The sequence below is a fragment of the Anabrus simplex genome, chromosome 8 (assembly GCF_040414725.1).
Source record: "Anabrus simplex isolate iqAnaSimp1 chromosome 8, ASM4041472v1, whole genome shotgun sequence".
NCBI classification, from domain to species: domain Eukaryota; kingdom Metazoa; phylum Arthropoda; class Insecta; order Orthoptera; family Tettigoniidae; genus Anabrus; species Anabrus simplex.
In genome coordinates this window covers 181,221,503-181,244,105 of record NC_090272.1, presented here as the reverse complement: position 1 = coordinate 181,244,105, position 22,603 = coordinate 181,221,503, and the positions used below count along the sequence as shown (strand labels likewise).

General features: G+C 38.8%; 1 protein-coding gene across 2 annotated transcripts in view; it reads left to right on the top strand.

Moving 5' to 3' along the window:
* bai (Transmembrane emp24 domain-containing protein bai) overlaps positions 1-22,603 on the top strand; it is a 76,699-nt gene that overhangs the window by 31,087 nt on the left and 23,009 nt on the right. The window lies entirely within an intron of this gene.

Genomic DNA, 22,603 nt, shown 5'->3' with positions numbered 1-22,603 from the left:
TAAGAACAAATCTGCTTGTAATAATGGCACAATTGTATTCATCATCATCATCATCATCAGAAGCCTCCGTGGCTCAGGTGGCAGCGTGCTGACCTCTCACCGCTGGGTTCCGTGGTTCAGATCCCGGTCACTCCATGTGAGATTTGTGCTGGACAAAACTGAAGCAGGACAGGTTTTTCTTGGGTACTCCAGTGTTTCCTGTCATCTTTCATTTCAGCTACACTCTCCAATATCATTAAATTTCATCTGTCAGTCATAAATCATTGCCCCAGAGGAGTGCGACAGGCTTCAGCAGCCAGCACAGTTCCTATCCTCACCGCTAGGTGGGGGCTTCATTCATTCTATTCCTGACCCTGTCGAATGACTGGAAACAGGCTGTGGATTTTCATCATCTTCATCCAACTCCAGTTTCCCGGGTGTGCTGTACAAGCGCTTGCCATCTCTTCCTGCCTGCATACATCTTCTGTTTGAAGACAATCTTAACATTTGAGACCTCTCTCCTCCGCATCTGATTTCACTGTCTACCCAGCATTTCCTTGGCCTTCTCCTTGGTCTTTTTCCTTTGACAGTAAGGTCGAAGTATTTTCTGGCAGGTTTGTTGCCCATACCACCAAAGTCTACACTTCTTTATTACATTGGTAACAGGGACCTCAGTGCCAGCTACCTTCGTGTTTATTTCATTCATGAATTTTGTCCTTTTGAGTAGTTTGAATTTCATTTCTGTTGCTTAGTAGAGTACATGCCTCTAAACCAAATGTGAGAACACAGCTGTAGCAATTCTGGTATAGCATCTTCACTTTGCCAGTCAGATACTTTGGCACCTTGAGGCCTTCCAGGCATTCCCATATCTTGTTCCGAGGGACACTGTCATAGGCCTTTTCAATTTAAAAAAATGTAATCACAAAATTCTTTCCGTGTTCTGAGTACTTTCCTGTAAGCATTATTACGGCAAAAATGAGATCCATAGTACTTCAATCTTTCTTGAATTTGTGTTGTTCTTTCTCAAGGAAAGGTCCACTATCTTCGTAATTCTTATTTCAGTGATCTTTTCCAACAGCTTCAGGGTGTGTGACGGTGTTATGCCCCTATAGTTTCCTCATTTCCATTTGTTACCCTTTTAAAACAGTGTTATGATTACTTTTATCCAATGTTCTGGGATTTTTTCTTCCCAGGTCACAGAGTGCTGTATATTTAGCTTGATATTCTAACTGCCATTGTCATATCTGAGATGAGATTGTTGAATCCCGAGGACTTCCCGTTTCGCACGTTCTTCAGTGCTGTTCCGACTGCAAGCCATGTTAACCCCAGAACTGCTGCAGGTTTATCTGTCAAATGCTGCAGTTATTTTCCTCATTATACACAATGAAAATAAAACCATGCCTGTGATCACATATTAATCCTAATAAATCCATATTATAACCAATAGAAAAACTGATCTACATGAAGATGGCAGAAATAATAAAAAATATTGTCACGATTTTTAACTATCGTAAAATTCAACTGTAACTTTTTTGAACAAGGGAATTGTTGAAATATTTTGCTCTAAGAATTTCTGATGGATAATTTAACGAATTTCGATCCTACAGCTTATCTTAGTTTTCTTTGGTTAGTTTCTTTTTTCCGGTGTTGTGATCAAAATCCTTATAACAATCTACACAAATATCAACAGTTCACACTTATCCCTTGACTGGTTTCTTCAAATATTGATATACTGCCAGTAATAACATAACCTGTACCGACTTGAACATCATTCCGGTTATCGGAATTTTCCATTACTTCCGAGGCACCTTGTACTTCGCTGTCACTTTCGTTACTTTCAGGAATAATTTCCTTGTAATCACTGTCAACGACAGTACTGTCACTAAAATCTGTGAAAATCAAGCACGCGATTTCAGAATCGTCCACAAAGCAGGCTGCCCTCTTGATTCTAAGCGCATATGAAAGTACTTTCACTTCTGCAGCTAAATTAATTTCTGCAGACCATTACTTGTTTTTCAAAGACTTTCAAAAGTGAAGATAAAACTATCAGTAATCAGCTGGTATCAATATTAGTGCCATCTGATGTCCGGTTATAAATCTACAGCGGAAGAACGACACAGTCTCTCAGAAAGACGATTGCACTTGACGAAACAGTGTACCGTCTTCCAGGAAGATGGTCCGAAGTTCTAGGGTTAATGGGGGTTGGTTTTTCTGGATTTCATCTATTCTACAGGTGGTTTCCTCATCTCCATCTGACATAAGTCATCATTTCATTTCTGATCCCTTCCTCTGTTCTTATCACACCACCATCATTTGATTACAGCACAAGGATGTTTCCATATTCACTTCTTTTACTTTTTTTACTACTTTATATAGTCGCTTCCTAGTTCCTTGGCAGTCTTCCTCTAACCCGGTAGTAAAGTCATCCCAGCACTTTTTCTTTTCTTCTTGGATTAGTCGTGTTACAGCCAACTTCTTGGTCTGATATTCCTGTGCTCTCTCTTCAGTTTCTACCTCATTGAACTATACAGGGTGTTTCTATATTCCCATTACAGACTTTGAGGGCTTACAGTGAGGACCAAGACGGGTAAGTTTAGCATAGGAACTTGTGTCCGGAAATGTACCGTCTTCCCGCTACCCGTAAAGAAACCCAACATAGCACATGTTCAAATCTCCTGCATTGTACGCGTCACTGACTAGAGTACGTACGTCATTGAACGATCACGTGATGTCTCATTCCCCTACAGGTTTGTTGTCATTCCTTGCCATGCAGTTGAGTGTGTGATCCACGCGGAGACGTGTTGTACCTGCTGTTGTACTTGTGATCTTCGTTCACACTACAGTCTAGCAGTAATAATTTACTATGTACACAGCAGTAAACTGCACATACAGTACTGTACTTACAGTACTGCACCAAATATTTGTGCAATAGTGGATAGGTCGTAGTGGCCCAATTGTTTGGCCCGCACATTCACCCGACTTGACACCACTAGACTATTGATTGTGGGGTCACATGAAAACTTGATTTACGAGACCCCTGTGGAATCCGCAGAAGACCTACTGGCGCTGGTTATGGCTGCGTCAGATGTGGGAGGACCAGGGATTGGTGACCGTGTGTACAAGAAAATGATACATAGGTACAATGTCTGTGTTGACGTCGGTGGTCGTCACATCGAGCCCCACCTGTAATTTGACCCAGACAACAAGCAGTAGGAGTCGTACAGAGCGCCGGAAATGCGGAAGCTCTAAACGTGTGTTGTGGTGGTTTTTTGCAGATAGCGGGAAGACAGCACGTTCCCGGACACAAGTTCCTATGATAAATTTAACTATCTTGGTCCCCACTGCAAGCCTTCTAAGTCTGTAATGGGAATTTAGAAACACTCTGTATATGGCGACTCTAAATGTAAGAACTTTGAGAATTAAGGAATAATCATAGAATTAGAAAAAAGCTTTGGTAAAGATTTCTTGAGATATTATTGGAATATCAGTCGCCAGAGAAAGTGAAGAAACAGTCGTAGAAAGACACAGTGGTAATGTAGTTTACTGCAAAATTGACAGCCCTGGAAATCATGGTGTCAGATTCTTAGTTATCAAGAATGGAGAATCTTGGATAGAATCAATCTTCTTAGAATAACGCCAGATTAACAGTAATCTAGTTTTACGCACCAGCGACAACTCATGATGACGATGTTGATATAGAAAGTTTCTATTAAATTCTACAAATCCTTTCAAAACTCTATGGATTATAGTGTCTTGTGGCTTGGCTATGGAGTAAGAAATGATTGAGGAGAGAGATTTGCATAATTAATCACTGGCCAAAACCTCTTGGCAGTGAACACTTATTTAAAAAAAAAAAAAAAAAAGAGCAGGAAGAAGATGGACATGGATGTTGCCAGATGGACACATAAAGTATGAGAATACAGACAGTATTTTTATGAATCAGAGAGCAGTAAGCCAACTTATTTGAGCACATATCATCTCATTAGGGCTTGTTTTAAATGCCAAATCTTTAAAGAAGAAACACTTCAGAAGAAAAACAAAGTTTTTGAAAGACCTACAGGACAACTAACAGGAGTATCTTGAAAACCTGAGAAATGTATTCCTAGATTTACCTACTGTACTGTAGAAATACAAGAATTATGTTATAAGATTGAGTAGGTTATAGTGGAAGCAGCAAGGAAATTTGGCATACAGTAGAACCATATATTTGCCTTAGGACATCAGAGCTATGACTGAAAAGAGAAATGATTAAAACAAAGATATTTGGATTTAATATGCAGAGATGGACAAGCTGAAAAAATGGAGTACCATATTTCTTGGCATAATTGTCACATATTTTTGGCCCAATGTCTTTTATAAAGAGCAGGGTGCAACGATTATGGGAAGAAGAATTTGATCCAAAATGTTTAAAAAACCTGTATTACTAATCAAGTAATTAACCACAAAACTATTTAAAAGAACACCAGAACTTATAAATCATACTAGATATCGTCAATAAGGTATTTTAGAATAAATTATCAGTCTCTGATCATGTTCTTTAGATGCAAGTCGCCATACCGATCTGAAAGAAAGTAAACAAGTGACAACGATTTTTTCTGGCATTTTTTTACGTCATAGTTAAAATTTGAGAAACCACAATGGAATATATCACAGTGGAAACATATTAGATTCAGTCATCAGCATCAGAAGGATCTGTGTTGCACCCACTCTCCTTGCTGCCTTTCGAATTTGATGAAATATCACTATGTTTGCTACCGTTCAGAGCATTGTCTTCATTGCCATACAGTGCATTGGAAATTGACACACATGTCTAGGGGCTGTAGAATGGCAGTTAAACCACTGGGAATAATGACTTGCTGCATCTTCCTTTCATGAAGAATTTTCCTCATTTCATTCACAAGATGAACTGCCTGTTTCAGCAATGCTCCTGGTCATCGACCCCAAACTATCTTCATCCAGTTCATCACCAGGTTCTCATCCGTCCATCCATCCGTTGGGTTGCACACGCACATGTATGCCTCGAGAGAATTTTCCCCCTTCAGCATACTTTTGCTTTTTAAAACAACGCATGGCGGCAGCTTTCTTCCGTCTTTGGTAATGGCAATTATTTTTGTACGGTGTAGTTTCTTATTACCTGTCAATTTTGATGGAATACTTCAAGTACCCCTTCCTGCGATAATCATACTGTGACCGAGCGAGTTGGGTTCGAATCCCACTGTCAGCTGCCCTGAAGATGGTTTTCCATGGTTTCTCATTTTCACACCAAAGTTCTACTGTGAGATATATCACACCAAACCTGATCAGCATTGCCTGTTTGGGACAAAAGATGCAAAGTTTCCTGGCACTGTCATAATAGAAAGCGGTGGAAAGCGACAACTTTCTCCGTGTAATCCGATGGCAATTTCTGCATATACTTGTCCTTCTCCGCACAGGCAGGCTGTTTCACTACATGAATCCACTATCGCAGCCACAGCTTGCCTTAAATGTATCCCCCACGCTGAGCCACTTCGCATTCCCTCAGGTTACACTACATCCATCGTTACACACTTGCTGAACATAATCAAATATGGCTTGGTCTATCTGCAGAAAATTTCCGGTTTTAGGGCCTCTTAAACACATGCCAATTCAGGTTTGAATTTTTAAAGTTATCTTTCAGTTTCTAACTGAAGCTGTGCGGCTGAAGGGCATGCATGCAATTTTATGAATCACCAGTGTTTTGCATTGCTTCACCATGGTCACAGTTTGTGTTAGCAATAAGTATAGATGATCGCTGATTTCACGCACTCCGGCCATTACTGGATACTTAAAAGCATAACCCAAGTATCTGGCAGCATGACATCATTTGTTTAGAAAACCTCGTCCTTATACTCCGCATTATGAAACACAGTGTGTGATAATACGATCATGTGATATGACAGATATGCTGTGAAACTTTCTTTACTGATTTTAGCACTGGAAAAACACCATGCGAAGATTGTCATATGCCAGGAAATACAGTATTCAAAACTTTATACGCCAAAAAATACAGATGAAATCGGGGAAGCGCTTGAACAAAATACCTCAATGAAACTATTTATTTGCAGCACAATTCTGGGTAGGAAATGGATAGTATGGTTGCAAGATGTTAATAGTGTTTTCCAAACTGCAAGAAGTTATGTTATGAAAATAGCTTCAAAATTGTATGAAAATCTATGCAGCAACTTGGCTGCTGTTAATGGGGAAGAAACAAGTTATGTTGTCAAAATAGCCTCAAAATTTTATGAAAATCTATGCAGCAACCTGATTGCTTTTAGTGGGGAAGAAACTCACTCAGTTGATATTCCATTAGTCACATTTGAAGAGATACAGTATGCAATAATGGACCTAAAAAAAAATGACCAAAGCCTAGATCCTGATGTAATAACATCAGAAATTTAAAAAGTGGGTCACAAAGAAACATTTCCCCACTTACAGGTAATTTATAACAAAATCCTTGAGACAAATTATACTATATCAGTGGTTCCTGTCTCGTATAATCCTTCTTTATTAAAAAGGAAGCAAATTGGATGTCGGCAACTACCATCCTGCAACTCTGATTTTGAAAAATTACTGTTGATTAGAATAATTTAGAACCAAATCTCCAGATTTTTTAAAAGAAAACTAGCCAGTTGAATGGGCAGGATTGAGGGAGGAATTCTCAGTAACTGATCACCTACATACCATCAATCAAATAATAGAAAAATACAATGAGTATGACATGCACCCTGTGTAGCTTTCATTGGTTATACAAAAGTCTTCTATACTCTGTACCATAAAACACTATTTGAAGCCTTAGAACAAGGTATATATTTACAAAGCTTGGTGAAAAATAAATAAATGAATTAATTAATCAGTCTAACCTTTTCCCTGATGTTTTTTCTGTTGGTTCAGAAGTTTAACCTAGTACTACCTGTAATAGTTGTACCAGCTGGAAAATGGTCTATATTTACAAATAGCATCCCAGCCAACTGACAGCAATATCTTTCCAGCTGACTTCACAGACTTGAAAGTAGAGAATTATGATTCTTCCATTGTTTTAGACATTTCTTTCTGGTTTGTAGTAGTCCATCTCTTGGCCAGGCCAGAGTAAAGTGTAGCTTCCACCGAAGTCCGAGTCAACATCCATGGGTGTGACAATATGGAAGTTGCTGGGGTATGGGTAGTGCTGAGTAATGACATTCAGAGCATGACTAGTGCATCTGAGTGTTATGAAAGGTTCTGCTCATGGGGTCAGTCGTGCTGCAATAGTATTTTCTGACCCAGTGAGGAAAGCAATGGTAAACTACCTCACTCCTCATCTTACCTAGTACGCCTCATTTTGGTGCTGCCATTGGTTTATGGGGTTTCCTTACAACCACATAACCTTTGGTGGTGCTATTTGAGGATCCAACCAGCCTCTGGGCTGATGACCTAACAGACAGACAGTAGTGCACCCATGTTGTTCATGATTCAGTTGGTTTATCCCCAGATATAGACTAAACTTTGTTCAGAGGTTTCCAGTCTGCTTAGATTTTTTGATCTAGTTTCAGCAGTCACAAAATTCATCTTGCAAGACAGTGTGTTCCTGCATAATTCCTCCATCAAAATTTGAAGCAAAGCTTCATCAGTATTTTTGGACACCTTATTCTTAATCATTCAGTACCATACTTTGCACCTTTTTGATTATTTATGATGTGATGGTGGATTTGGTTGCCTCAATGCTTGTCATCTTCCAGTATTTCATGACTGCATTTAAACTTGCAAAATGTTTTAAAACTATTGAAAATGGAGCAGCAGAATATCTTGAGTATTTTTCATGTGGGTATGAATTTATATTGCTTTATGAATGAAATGAAAATCCATAGCCTGTTTCCAGTCAATTGACCGGGTCAGGGATGGATTGAATGAAGCCCCATCTAGCGACGAGTATAGGAAATGTGCCGGCTGCTGAAGCGTGTCGCACTCCTCTTTCTATTGCCTTATCTCGACCAATATTTTACTACTTTCAGTGCTCACTGTTTGCCATTCCTACGCATATGTGCCTGTACTGCAACAACTAGCTAGACCTACCGCTATTCTTAACTGATCCAAATAATATTTTGTGTGTGTGTGTGTGTGTGTGTGTTTCTCTCTCTCTCCCCTTGCCAAGTGACTATTGTATTGCAGTCCATTGAAAAATAAAAAATAAATTTATTTTCTATTGTAGCCCTAACTGCATACAATTCTCCACTATGGTCATTGTCTATAAAATCACCTTACACATTTTTAAGTGTGGTATGCTTTATGTAGAAAGAACTATTAGAATGCAAGTCTTGGAAGTATTGAACAAAATGAAAGTTAATACAGTATTAAATTGGAAGATCTTGCTCAGAGTTTGTAGAGTTGACTTTTGACTGGAGTGTTGCATTAGTTTAAATAGTTGTGCAGCTTTTTCGAAGTTATATTTATATCATTGCATCTGCGAAAATGGCTATGTGAAATATTTCAGCTTAGAACTGGATGGAATAGTTTTGTCATCTAAGGTTCAATATCATGTGAGTTATAGCAAAGAATTTTCGTTCTTAATATATGTGCTGCGGGTTGGTATTTCTCCAACATCGTCACATAGTCATTTTTGCAGGCACAATGATGATATAGAGAACTTTAATTTAACCATTGTGCCTGCATTGTTCAAAATGACTCATGGTATATACACTAAGCGGCACAAAAAACGCAACACTTCAATTTCTTTCAAAAACAGAAATTTATTCTAAATTTATGACACTAATCCACCATCTTCTGATGGAATATTGTGGTACGGTCCCATCTAACGTCTAACAATGAAAAGAAAAGACGATTATAAAGAAATTGAACAAATTAAGCAAGAGATGCACATTTCAAGGAAATTTTGAGTAAGCTCATAAAGGTAATGCACTCTGTTTTAATGTTACGCACTGCACACTTTCACTTCACAGACCTCGGAGACTATCTCGGGGACCTCTGTTCGCATCTTCAAAAGTGTGTATTGCCACCTCTTGCAGCAATGACGGCATTCAACCTTTCAGGCATGCTCCTGATTAATGTGGTAATGTCCTGTTGAGGAATCTTCTCCCATTCTTCCAGGAGGGTGTTCTGTAGGTCCTATAGGGTCTCTGGATAGTGCTGATGGACTCTTCTCCCCAGCTGGTCCCAGACATGCTCAATGGGATTCAAATCAGGGCTTCGAGTAGGCCAAACCATAGCATGAATCTCTGTTTCATCCAAGACCTGTTGCACAATTCTCGCAACATGTGGGCGTGCATTGTCGTGCATTAGTGTAAAACCATCACCAATAAACGGAGTGAAAGGCACAACATGCTCCAAAAGGATTTCCTCCACATACTGATGTGTGGTAAAGCTCCCATGCTCCACGAAGACTAAATCCGTCCTTGCAGCTGTATTGATTCCTGCCCACACCATCACAGAACCACCATGAAAAGGCGACATGGATGAGAATGTGCAAGGGGAATACCTTTTCTCTGGCCTTCTCAAGGCTCTCTCTCTTCCGTCAGGTGATCGGAGGCCAAATCGCGACTCGTGGGTGAACAACACTTGATCCCATTGTTGTACTGTTCAGCCAAGATGTTCCCTTGCGAAACGCAGTCGAGCTGTGTGATGCTCTCTGGTGAGTTCCGGTCCTGTAGCAGGTCTTCTGGACTGGAGATTTGCTTCTTCCAGTCTGCTTCAAACGGTTCTCTCACTAACATTGACCAGTCGAACTTGGTGGAGTCGGTTTCATGCTTCAATAGCGGTGGTGTGACGGTTGCGGAAAACTTGAAGTTGTAAGAAGCGGTCATCTTTCTCCGATTTTGCTCTTCTCGGGCCTAATCCTGGTCTCCTTGCAAAGCCTCCAGTTTCCCTGTACCTTCGTACGGTTCTGGAAATTGTAGAAGGTGTGGTACTCAACACTTCTGCAACGTAATGCATGGTGCGACCATCTTCCACCAAAGCAACAGCTTTTGCAGCTTGTTCAGGGCTTAACGGCATGTTTACTCCAGAAAGCTGATTAAGAGAATCACAGAAAAATCGTACAAACACGTGTGATTGAAAGGGGAACAATTAAAGGTACTACAATAAGCGCTACAAGAGCGGGAAAACATTATTGGCTCATGAACCGTGTGTTTGGTCTCCTCCCGCCTTAAAGGACTTGGTACCTGTGCTGTGCTCCTAGCGAGCTCATTGAAAATTTACTACCATCATTGTGCGTATTTCTGAATGTCCTAGGCATTCATTGTGTAATAAATGTGTCTCTCCCTGTTCCTCACTTATGGCTCCATGGACAAGGAATTCTTTCCGTCCTGGGGCGTCCCTCCGTATTTGCATTTCTTTCGTATGTCGATCGTCTGCCATGCTCCCTCGCGTGTACTTACCCCCTCCCGGCTTCTCCGAGAGAGGGGCGTGATGACGTTGGTATCGGGACCTACCCCTCCCGGCGAGCCAGTGTGCCTCGCCGGGCGGTGGTCCGTCTCACTTACCTGCTGCTCTTTGTGGAGAGCACTACTCTTGGGTCGAACCAAGCACCGTGAGAGGGGCATGGGAGGTAAGATCTACTGGCTTGCTATGTGTTGGTAGGATGATGGGAGGAACTAGGAACTTGTACAGTTATGTAACGCCATGTATCTGGTTGTAATTGATAAGGAACGGCTTGGTGCCGAGATATTTTGTGAAAGTAACGTAAAGTAACTTAAAGTGTTGTACGTTTCTTGTAACATGAAAGAGAGATTCCAGAATGTTCTGGACGTGTAGTTGGGAAGTATGCGTGTCATTGTGAGTTCACTGATAGAAGAGTTTTCCTTACCTTGTAACTGGCGAGCTGTATATACGTTGTAGCGCTGTAGTGATGAGTAAGACAATTATTTGGTACCAAGGTGCGCAGCTTACGTTATGTTAAACCTTTTATTAGAAGAGTGGAATTCCTCTTATATTTTACAAGGATGAGAAATGGAAACGGGTTAAAACCCTTCTTTAGTTATGTTATGTTGGTTTTCGTGCGCTTCCGAATTGGTTTGTTTTACATTGTCTATGAATAAAGTTGTTGTCAAGCTGTTTGAATTGGGACTTGACATTATCCTCTGGGTTGGACCTTACATTTATATCCAGATCCCTGGCCCGCTCTCCTTTGGGTCATCCTGCCGGGGGTACGGCACAGCTCACATCCAGTGGTGTGTGTTCCAGGTTGCATGGGAAAAAACAATTGAGGCTAATGCAATAAACAATCAACACTTCATTGTTTACTCGCAAAGCAACGCCAATAGCATACCCCGTCTAAAAACAATGGTTGAAGTGTTTCACTTCGATTAAATAGATAATTACACATCATTTATTGGGTGTTGCATTTTTCGTGCCGCTTAGTGTATATTACAAATATGGTTCATTGGTACTGTATGAGGGAGGAGTAAGAATGTAGCCCTTCAGCCTCTTTTGATGCTGCTGGTTTTTATCACCACTTCAGGTGAAAGACACTTTAATTTACACGTTTTCTCAACATTGGTTGCATATGTTGTAGGGGATGCTGCTTGTTCATCTGTCTTAGTTTACCATTGTTTACAAAGTGTTGTTGAAAATGATTAGCTTTATGCTTGTCCGCTATAAACGAATTTGTTAGGAGCTCAGATATCAATATCTCTGGGTAATATTATACTTGCTGAAAGTTTTTAAGTAAAGAAAGAGTGGTAGAAAATACAGTTTATTTCCTGATATGTTTGTGCTATTTTTCTGAATGATGAAAGATAACTGAGATATTAACTACAGTATTTTATATTTTGTGTTTTATACCATTTTAGCTATAAAAAAACTTCTGAATATAATTCTACTAAACTATGTATTGATTTGAGAAAAGTGGGGTATGGAATACAGGCTGCACATTTCATTAGTGCAAGATAGGGATAGTTTAAAGTAGGCCTGCACAACTGGCTAATATTAGCGAATGTGGCCCTTGTGGTGTCCAGGTTAAGCTCAGGCTGTTTCCTTCTTGCTGTACATTTTCCTCTGTGACTACATCATTGTCTTCCTCACAGCAGTCGCTGCCACTTCCTCTCCCCGACCAAATGTAAAATCATTGGTATGTTCAGTACTGTCAAATGGGGTGAAGTTGACTGTTGTATTTCAAACATAAATATTTTGGAAATTTAAAAATAAATTTTTTGCCTTTATAATATGGTTCTAGAGCTCTAGTATCAACATTGATGGTCTTAGTGCTAATGGATAATAAGTGGCCTGATCATGTTCATCCCACGTTGGGGTGAAGTTGGTGGGTTGTTTATGTTTACACTATAATTTTTGAATCCAGTGTACTTGTTTTGAATCAGATACACACTTACCCCAGCAGAAGTGAGTCCTTTTCTGCACATCGGGACCAATAAGAAGGAAACAGTATTCATATCTACAAATAACTTTACTGCTTCGGCCCCGTGTTGACTTTAAATCCTGAAGCGTTCAATCTTATATAAAAATGAAGGAATATCATCAAAGATCTTGCAGATCCTTCATCAAGAAATATTTTAAATCAGAGTTCTTATTCACAACAATGATCATTTTTATATTTTATGAATACAACTGTTAGTTTCCCATGAACTTTATCATCAAGAGTTTAATGAACAATTCAACCAGGTTTTATTGATTATATGACTTGCAACTTTAAACAAAGTTTGCCAATATTTTATTTTAAATGTCCTATCATACAATAATGTTTTAACGTATCTTTCCAATTTAATAATGTAATTTTAGTATTCTTTGACATTATTGTAGTTTATTATAGCTGATGATGTCCCTTAGGGGACAAAACATGTACTAAGTGTAATAAATTATATATGTATTGAATAGGCGGACCACTTATATATAATATTTAAGTTAATCTTAAATATTCGCTATTCGATTTATAGTCAATACAGGATTATCTAAAATGAAGCTGTTAAACTTGTTACATGTAAACCAGTGTGAGGTGAATGTAACCGATCTTAAACTACTACTAAGGGGTAGAAAAACTTATATACACTGCCGTGCAAAACTTAAGGACGAAAGTATCTTTCGCATGTTGTGTCACTGCCAAGTAACATTGTTTGATGAAACTTGAAGCATATAAGGAATAAAGTTGTTAACAAAAGGAAGCAGCTGCTGTACGTATCAACTTGGACAATGTCTGGCTTTTAAAGTAATAAACATTTTTTATCTGTATTGAACTGAGATTACAAAGCTTTAAAAAAATTTTAGGGTCCACCTTATTGAATACTGTACAATTTGTTGTCTAGATGTAATTAAAACATATTATGATTTATTGAGGACTAGTTTCAACGCTATTCGGTGTCGTCATCATCAGATGAGCAAAGACGTAGGAAAACTGGCAATCATATAAACATTATAAATATTAACGTTTTCACAAGTTGAAATCTTATAATATTACACTTAAATTAAATATATATAGAAAGATACAATGTTTATCCTTCCTTTCTCAACAAGTCGAAGACTTGCGGGTCGGACTACAAAATTATTTAAAACCATGTCTGATCAAATTTATTACAGTTGTAATCAATTAAAATTCACACACAAAACTATAAAACAGTTTTGTTCTAAAACTCGTTTTGCTTGGTTAAATACACTTCGTAATTCTGCATATAGTGAGGTGCAGTCATAAGAAACATGATTACAAGTAGTTGAATGGTGTCCAATTTGATGGTATTATTCTGTGTGTAACGAGCCTGATGAGGTGGGAACGTACAAATAAAGTCCTTAAGCTGTTAACAAGAACTACGTTTCCCAGTTCAAATGCGGAACCTCAGAAGGTTGTTGATTAAGCGAAGCGTTTTGAAACGTATTGGTCAAGAGAGGGGCGAGCCCCAACACTCGTTACTACCCATGACGTCAGTCCACACATTGTCAATCACAGGGCATTTCCTCACTCACTGTAAGATTCTTTATTACTGTCCAGAAAGGTTTCCGTGCCAAAACCTTCTCGTGACATCTTGGATACAACAATCATTTGTCTGCTCAGTTGTTGTTTGGAGACATTTCTGATACACCTTCCTTTTTACAAGCTTTCTTCACCTTATCATTCCACCAAGATGTTCATTTTTTCCCATCTTTACACACAGTTATTCCTAGGCATTCCCTTGCTGTTTCCACTACAGATCCCTGTATGCCACCCAGTCTCTTTCCATATCCTGAACCTGCTTACCATCTTATTGTTTGGAACTTCTCACTAATCATATCCATGTACTTCTAATTTCTTCATCCAGGAGCCTTATTCATCTGCAGACTGATTTTACTTTCTCTATCCCAGGCCTAGAGATGGTCTGTATCATTAGAAAATCCCCGGAATACCGGCACGTTAATAACAGATTTCCCGAGTTCAGAATCCATTATGATATAATCTGTTATGGATCTGATTCCCCTACCCTCCCATGTGTTGCAGTGCCTTATGATTGAAGAATGTATTTGTAACTGCTAATCTCATTATAGCACTGAAGTTCTGTAAACGCTTCCCATTCCTCTTAATCTTTCATATCTTCCCCACATTTACCCATCACCTTCTCGTATCCTTCAGTTCTGTTTTCAACTCCAGCATTGAAATTGCCTATTAGCACTATCCTGTCCTTGCTGTTGACCCTTGGGAATTGTAAGACGGTTCTCTGTCGTTTTCCATTTTCACACCAGGCAAATGCTGGGACTCTACCTTCCATCGCTGAAAGCCTTCAATGTGTTAGTGCACTGTTAAACTGCTAGCAAAAAAAGCTCTTGACCCTGACTACGATGTCACTCAGTGTTTCATAAAACTTGTTAACTTCATCCTCATCTACGCTCTCACATGGTGAATAGACTGAGACAATTCTCATCCTAATTCCTCCAACAGCTAAATCCACCCATATAATTTGCTCATGTTCATTTCTAACAGAAACTATGTTGTATGCAATAGTATTCATGATGAACAGTCCTACCCTACACTCTGTCCTTCCCTTTATTGATAGCTCCCAATTGAATTCTGTTTTGTTCACCTAGTTGTTTCCAAGGAGTCTTGTTCCTGGCTATTTGTGGCATTCCTGGTCTTCAGGCTAAAATTCACTGTTTCTGTGAACAATGCAGTGGGTCACTGTAGAAGCCCCCATACAAATTTTATATTTGTCATCTGCCTAAGTCGTATACTATTATTTTGAAAAATAATAAAATATTGACTGAGCTCGATAGCTGCAGTCGCTTAAGTGCGGCCAGTATCCAGTATTCGGGAGATAGTAGGTTCGAACCCCACTATCGGCAGCCCTGAAAATGGTTTTCCATGGTTTCCCATTTTCACACCAGGCAAATGCTGGGGCTGTACCTTAAGGCCATGGCTGCTTCCTTCCCACTCCTAGCCCTTTACTGTCCCATCGTCGCCGTAAGACCTATCTGTGTCGGTGCGACGTAAAACAACTAGCAAAAAAAATTAAAAAATAAAATATTGTTACAAATAAAACACTACTAGTTTTATCGATCTAATTTAATTCAGGACGACTCAGTTAGCACACACGATATCTCAGAATGGATAATAACAGTTCCCTTCTTCCTTCTTACAAGAGGTAGTCTGACTTACTGGTATTACCTGGTCAGGCAATAATCCTGGTTGATAGGCCTCACCTCCACTTGATTTCACATGCTCGTTCACTTCACACACCAGCTGTATGTAGACAGGTTTGAACATAGGGCTGTTGACTATAACAGCACATGACTGCTATTCGCTTGGTTCAACTCTGCAGGAATCCGATCATTCACGTAGTCAACACAGTTGGTTCAGTTAACTCAGTCGATGTAACTGTTCAACACATATCACTAAATAATGACAACAGTGATAACCAGCACTCCTCTCCAACACTACTCCAACATTACCACGACTCTCACTATTCGCAACACTGCCAGCACTGACCACTGAACAGCGACCGCACAACAACTCCGACAACAGCCAGCACTGCTTCTGTTCAATTCTAACTCCCTTGTCTGCAGCTAGCCTCCTTTTTATATCCCTGCTGCCGACATTCTGGAATCTTCGTTGTGCGGCTAGAGAAGGAACATTTTTATTTCGGCTTTGAGAAGGCTCAAGGAAAAACCAGACGAAGAGCAGAATACAAGAAAAGACTGTCACTTACCTCAGGCCAGCTGGGAGTGTCCATCCTGACTCATTCATCCATTCTAGGAGATACTGAAGGGGGTTACAGCGGGCTTGACAGTTCATGAGCATGTAACAATATGGGTCAGTAATGTTGATTGAGTATTTTCATTTTCCTTTGCTCACACACAACTTGACAACTGAATCACCAAATTGAACTGTACACTAGAATGTGATTACAATTCAGCAGAGCTAGTATTAACACTGGGCCCTCTTCTGCCTTTACTTCCTCCCCCTTGTTATGCACCCTACTGTGTACCAAAATCTGCATGAACTTATTTGACAATCCATCAGTTAATAACCTATCACAAATTATACTGATACATTCCTATGTAGACCATTGTTCTGATTCTGTACCTTAGATTTCAAACTTCCAACTAATAAACATTAACTTCCAACTGTTACTTACCTCATCCCTTTATTGTACGCAAGAATGAACTTTATCTAAAAACTCAAAAAATAGTGAACAACCATTGCAAAACAGACACAGATATATACAGTAACAGTTTTGCACAAATGTCTGTTAATTCTTCAGCCAAGAGGCTGGTTGGATCCTCAAAAAGCACTACAAAAGATTATGCAATTACCACAAAAATCGATGGGGGCTCCATAATGAAGTGTACAAAGCATGATGAGGAGTGAAGTAGTTCGTCATTGCTTTCCTCACTGCATCAGTAAGTCCTATTGCAAAATGATTAGCCCTATGAGTTGTTCCTTTCTTAACATTCAGGTGCACTAATGCTCTGAATGTCATCACTAAGCTAAAGATATTTTGTAAAATGTCTTATTTGTTCCTGCAACTGTTAAACATGCAGAGAGTTTAAAAAAACACATTTTATGTCAAACTGTGACTAATAAAAGTGTTACTTTTTAAAATTATATTTAATTTTTGCTACAATATAACTCATTGGTTGGCAGAGAGTGTAGCCCGATCACATCCTGTGAAGTTGAGAGGATGTTTTCTCTATTTATAAATATCCTGATTTATACCAGAAAACCTTGAAAAATACACAGTAGTAAACTAATGTAGCTGGAGAATAAGTTGTTTCATTAGTTTCAAAATGGTTTCATTCTGTCTTTACAGAATGGAGATCAATAACAAAGTGGTACTTCCACATGCAATAAAACCCCTGTTTAATGTTGTTCAGGGGTGCGACGTAAAGCCCCTAGCAAAAAAAAAAATGTTGTTCAGGAGATAATTTAAAATTTAAATAGTTAATACAAAGTTCAATCCTTGGCTGAATGGTCAGTGTCAAGGCTTTTGGTTTAGAGGGATCCAGATTAAATTCCTGGCTGAGCTGGGGATTACCTACGATAGGATTTTAACCTCGTCTGAAAAGTTCTTCTGACTTGGAGATTGGTTCCAACATATCCCCCTTCATAAACTCACAGCACACCACACTACCATTTACCACAGAAACACTCAATGCATCCCTCCACATAAGGTTGGCTTCAGGAATGGCTTCAGCTGTAAAACAGGGCTAAGTCACCATGTGCATTACAGTTCACACCCATGGTGTGGGAAAAGCAAATGAATGGTAGATAATGTAAGTTTAATTACAATTTTATAATGTTTATGTTAACCTTTTTAATGCCTATTTAGGGTACCTAAAATAGGATTATTTATGCCTTAATGTCCTTAGCTTAGTCATTGCTCATCACCAACCTCATCTCAGCCATAAATTCTAAGACTTTGATGGAAGCTACATTTTGCTCTGGCCTATGCCAAGAGATTGCCAGTCTAGGGGTAGCATACTTGCCTCTCAACCAGAGGTCCCCGGTTCAATTCTTGCCCAGATTGGGATTTTTTTACTTGGGCCTGAGGATTGGTTCGACTTCTCCTCAGTCATTATTTATTATTATTATTATTATTATTATTATTATTATTATTATTATTATTTCTCCTCAGTCTGCGCGGTTACTTTTGAGGAGCTCTCTGATGGTGATATGGCAGTCTATCTTGAAAACCAAGAATAAAGGCCGAAAAGATTCGTTTCACTGACCATGCGTCACCTCATAATCTGCAGTCCTTCGGGCTGAGCAGCAGTTGCTCGCTAGATCAAGGCCCTTCAGGGCTGTAGCACCATGGTGTTTTGCTTTTTTTGTTCTATGCAGAGAGGTTGTACAAAAATCGGAAAAAAATATGTACAGTTATAATATGAAAGAAGATGCTGTTTTTGCTGCTTCTGTCTTTAAGTGCAAATAAGCATTTGATGAAATCCTATCCATTCTAAGTGTATGGTTCGATAGAACATCGAATGTGGGTCTGTGTGCTATTGTGCTTGTTCTTGCTATACAGTGTAAGAAATTGCAAGAATTTTTAAATGCCTAGATGAGAGACTCACTGAGCAATACATATTGTGGATTTTTAATGCCTTCCATGTAATGCTAGCATAAATTGAACATAAATGCTTTGCTGTATATAACCTTTTGTTGGTCATTGACACTCTTTTCTAATGCTCCCTCAGCTTATTCTGTCTTAATATCATCTTTGTTCTTTAGGCATGTTCTTAGCTTCCTGTCATATGTACCAGTTAACAAACACAATTTAGGTCTGGTATTAATTTCCATGTAGTGTTCGAAAAGCGTGACAGCTGAATTTGTTCCAAACACTCATTTCTCTTGGTCTTAGAATTTATTTTATTTTAGGCCTATAGACCTCGTGCGCATGATGGGTGCTACGCTCTGGCGGCAAGTCACTTAAACAATCAGGGGGAGTCACAGTCGAGTGCCTGTGCCTGTGTTGGTCTTGTTTATACTGTTTGTACTGTTCTCGAAACAGTAGAAAAAATGTTCTGTGGTTGATTGCAACTTTATGTATATTAACTGTCCTCCTGGGACTAGGTTTTTTGTGTTTCCAAATAAAAAGCAGCATGAAATTAGAAGAAATGCCTGGATTGCAGCACTGAAACGAGGGACTAGTGATGGTAAACCATGGGAACCCACGAATAACTCGCGTGTTTGTAGTCGGCATTTTGTGAATGGAAGGCCTTCGAGAGATCCTGACAGTACTGGTTATGTACCGAGATTGTTTATAAAACCGCTTGTTTTGATTGAACGTCAGCAAGAAGAGGAGCACCGAGTGACGACTAAATACAAGAGGCGAAAACGGAGACGTAAAATTGCTGAAACTAGTACCACGGAAGATTTTCAAAATCATACAGTGATTCAAGCATGCAGACTGAAGTAATGACCAGCAATGGTAACAAAACCAGTGTGAATGTGTTATTTTCTGCTCCGAAAAATAATTGTGAAGCGGAAGTTCAAACAAATTTTCCAATGCCTTGAGTGAATATACAGACGACGACTGACACTTATTTTAAGAGAGATTGTGGTGTTCACGTGGACTTCGTGGACACCAAATATACATTTCATGGATACAGGCCAGTGAAGGACAAGGAACAGCATCTTCTTGAAACAGCAGGCATTAAGTTTGCAGTGTTTCATATTCTCTTATCCTTGTTGCCCTCTATTCATCAGAACTGTACATTTACCGAAGAAAACATGCTGCTTCTACTGCTAATGAAATGTAAACTCGGTATTAGTTTCGCCACTCTAGGCGCAATTTTTAACTGTCATACGACTACAGCATCTGCTATTTTTAAATTCGCTCTCCATCATACTTTTGAGAAAACCAAGGAATGGATTTTCTGGCCACAATGATCCACTATCAAAAGCACAATGCCTAATGCTCTTAAAAAACACTTGAAAATTGCACGTGCATTGTAGATTGCAGTGATGTGCCCTGTGAAAGACCTAACAGTGCTCATCAAAGAATTTTAATGTTTTCTCATTATAAGAATTAATTTACAGTCAAATTTCTTGTTGTCATTACTCCATCAGGTTACATTTCTTTTATAAGCCGTACTTCTCAAGTGCCTTCCGTGCATTAGCTCTGCCATATCTCAGTGCAGGAGTGTTTAAATTCTTAGATAAAAGAAACTCTAATGTCAGCCTTTCGTAATCTCCACTCTGTATAGGGTTTTGATCTAGAGTACGTTCTGGCTGCTGAAATGCTTAACTTCCTTTGCTGGAACCAGGAAGGACATAAAGATTGTTTCCCTGTCTCAACTGCAATTGCACGCTTCTGTCAATTTGTTACTTTAACATTTACACAACAAAATTTAAATATATTATTTGGCAAGATGCACTCATAATTTGTGGAAGCTAGTGATATGTTACCTCCAGTCAAATTATTCACAAGATAGCATCTTAATAGTTTATTAACTGTTTGCCCAACTGGTTAAGACACTGAAATAAGAAGTCCATTAGCTCTACGACGCTTTCAACGATGTTTTGAACTATGCAAGTAGAGGTACAGAAAGATTCACCTTCACACTCTGCTTTCAAGATTTTCGAGACCTTAACTTTTACTTAAGGATTCAACATTTTCACTTTCCAACGCGTAATAAATTGGCCGCTTATTTGATGGTCCGTTTAGTATTTCTTCTGCATTTCCTCCTTTAAAATACTCCGCAATAATGTTTTAAGGTTCCTCCCATTGTTGCAGAGAGGAAGTCTGGGAAGAATCCTCAGTATTGATATAAATACACAATGCAGCAATATGTTTACAGCATTGTGAAAATCCGGCTTTGCAATCGCACTCATCTGATTTAACCTTTCTGCCGCAATCAATCTGTAAAAAGATTAATCTTGTATAAATTAATTGTAAAAACAATTAAAACTGCAGTAGATACAAATACTGTGTTACGTTATTATATAGAAACAGAAAACATATGCTTACTTTAATTTTAACAGCACAAGGCGGCTGATGAATGTTTGTTTCTCTCAAACACAAACAGGTTTTTTCTTCTCCCAACGCTTCCCTTGTTCGTAGTATGCGATTACTGTCACAGTTTTTGTTTGCACCCTACTTTACAGTAGCTCTGAAATACAATGCATCCCACTGAACTTAACGAAATTCTACACAAATATCTAGAGACGACATCTAAACATTCAATTCTTCCCTGCGCTTGAAGTTGCACAAGCTACTACCGTCCCCCTGACAGACTACACAAGTCACTGCTATGAGCGCCAGCAACTAAAATCACATGATGCGCACGAGCTCTATAATATAACCTTTACAAAGCCCTATTTTTTGCTAGATGGTAGAATTGTGCATTTAGACAGAGTGTTGATAATTCCAAATACTGATGTGTATTCACTTTGTATGGTGAACTTCTTTTCACACCTGCTTGTGGTATTGATATTTCGTTTTTAATTCTTATGTAGAAGCAGTTGTGCATGTTATTGAGAAAGAAGTACCAGTAGTATATTAGAAATAAAAAGCTTTAGTGGCTTATCACCAAAACCTTTTCTGTTTTGCTTTTTTGGTCTTGTAAGTTAAGTCGTTAAATAAATCCTGATGAATTGATGAGACATTAATTGCAACATTAACCCATAAAAATGAGTGATTGTTGCATGACATTTTGTTTGAAAACTAATGTTTTTCTATAAAAACATATAGTGCATTGTTATTTCGGCACTGATTTATCTTTATTGATAATGCATATTTGAATATGCATGCATTAGAAAAACCAAAATGCCAAGTATTTGCAGGTTGTTGAAGCATGTGTGTTTTTAGCCCCATTTTTGGGATATTTCATTTAGTGTATTTCTTTAGTGATTAATGAAATGAGAAAACATATTTATTATCTATATATTTATTATTTACTAATTAGTCATTTTGCATAATGGGAATAAACAGGAATTTATAAGTTTAAGGCACACTGTGGCTGAATTGACTACCTGTGGAAAGTATGGAAATTCACATCACAGGTTAGTGGCCAGTTATGTTAGCCATTATTCCATCACTGCTCACATCTTCTGCCCTTGTTCTCACATATTCATACCTTTAACAGCCTACCTGGTGGCTGTGATTGTTAAGGTGTCAAGTCTTTATAGTCTGACCCAGTGGTTAGCCCGTTCAACTCTTGCTGATGGAAAAAAAAAAAATTGCCGTCAGAATGTTGGCTGGCAGGGTTGAAGTGATGGTATACTATTTCTAATCTCTGGAATGCATGTCAAACGCCTGGGTTCAATTACAAACCTCTCCGCAGTGTTCATGTGGAGTGAGTACATACATCCCTATTGATAGCGATTCGTCCATTGGATGGGACGTTAAGCCTTGAGCTGACACCTTGTTGTTATTTGACAGAAGAAGGCTATGTGCTGACATTGGGTTTCAAATCTCCCTATCTAATTATCATCATCACTACCACACACCGAGATATGCAAGTTGTCCATGGGTGTCAATTAGAAAGACTTGCCCCAGGTTTCTCCGTTGGCCACACATCATCAGTCAGTCATACTTCTAACTGTTTTTGCTACTTTAATAAAATTCTGTCATTTCTCCCAAGATTCACTTGTGTCAGAACACTCATAAAATCTGTGTACATTATTTCACACATGAATTAGTGCAAGCATGTTTTATTCTGAAGATTTGACCTGATCATAACATAAAGTTTTGTAATTAAATTT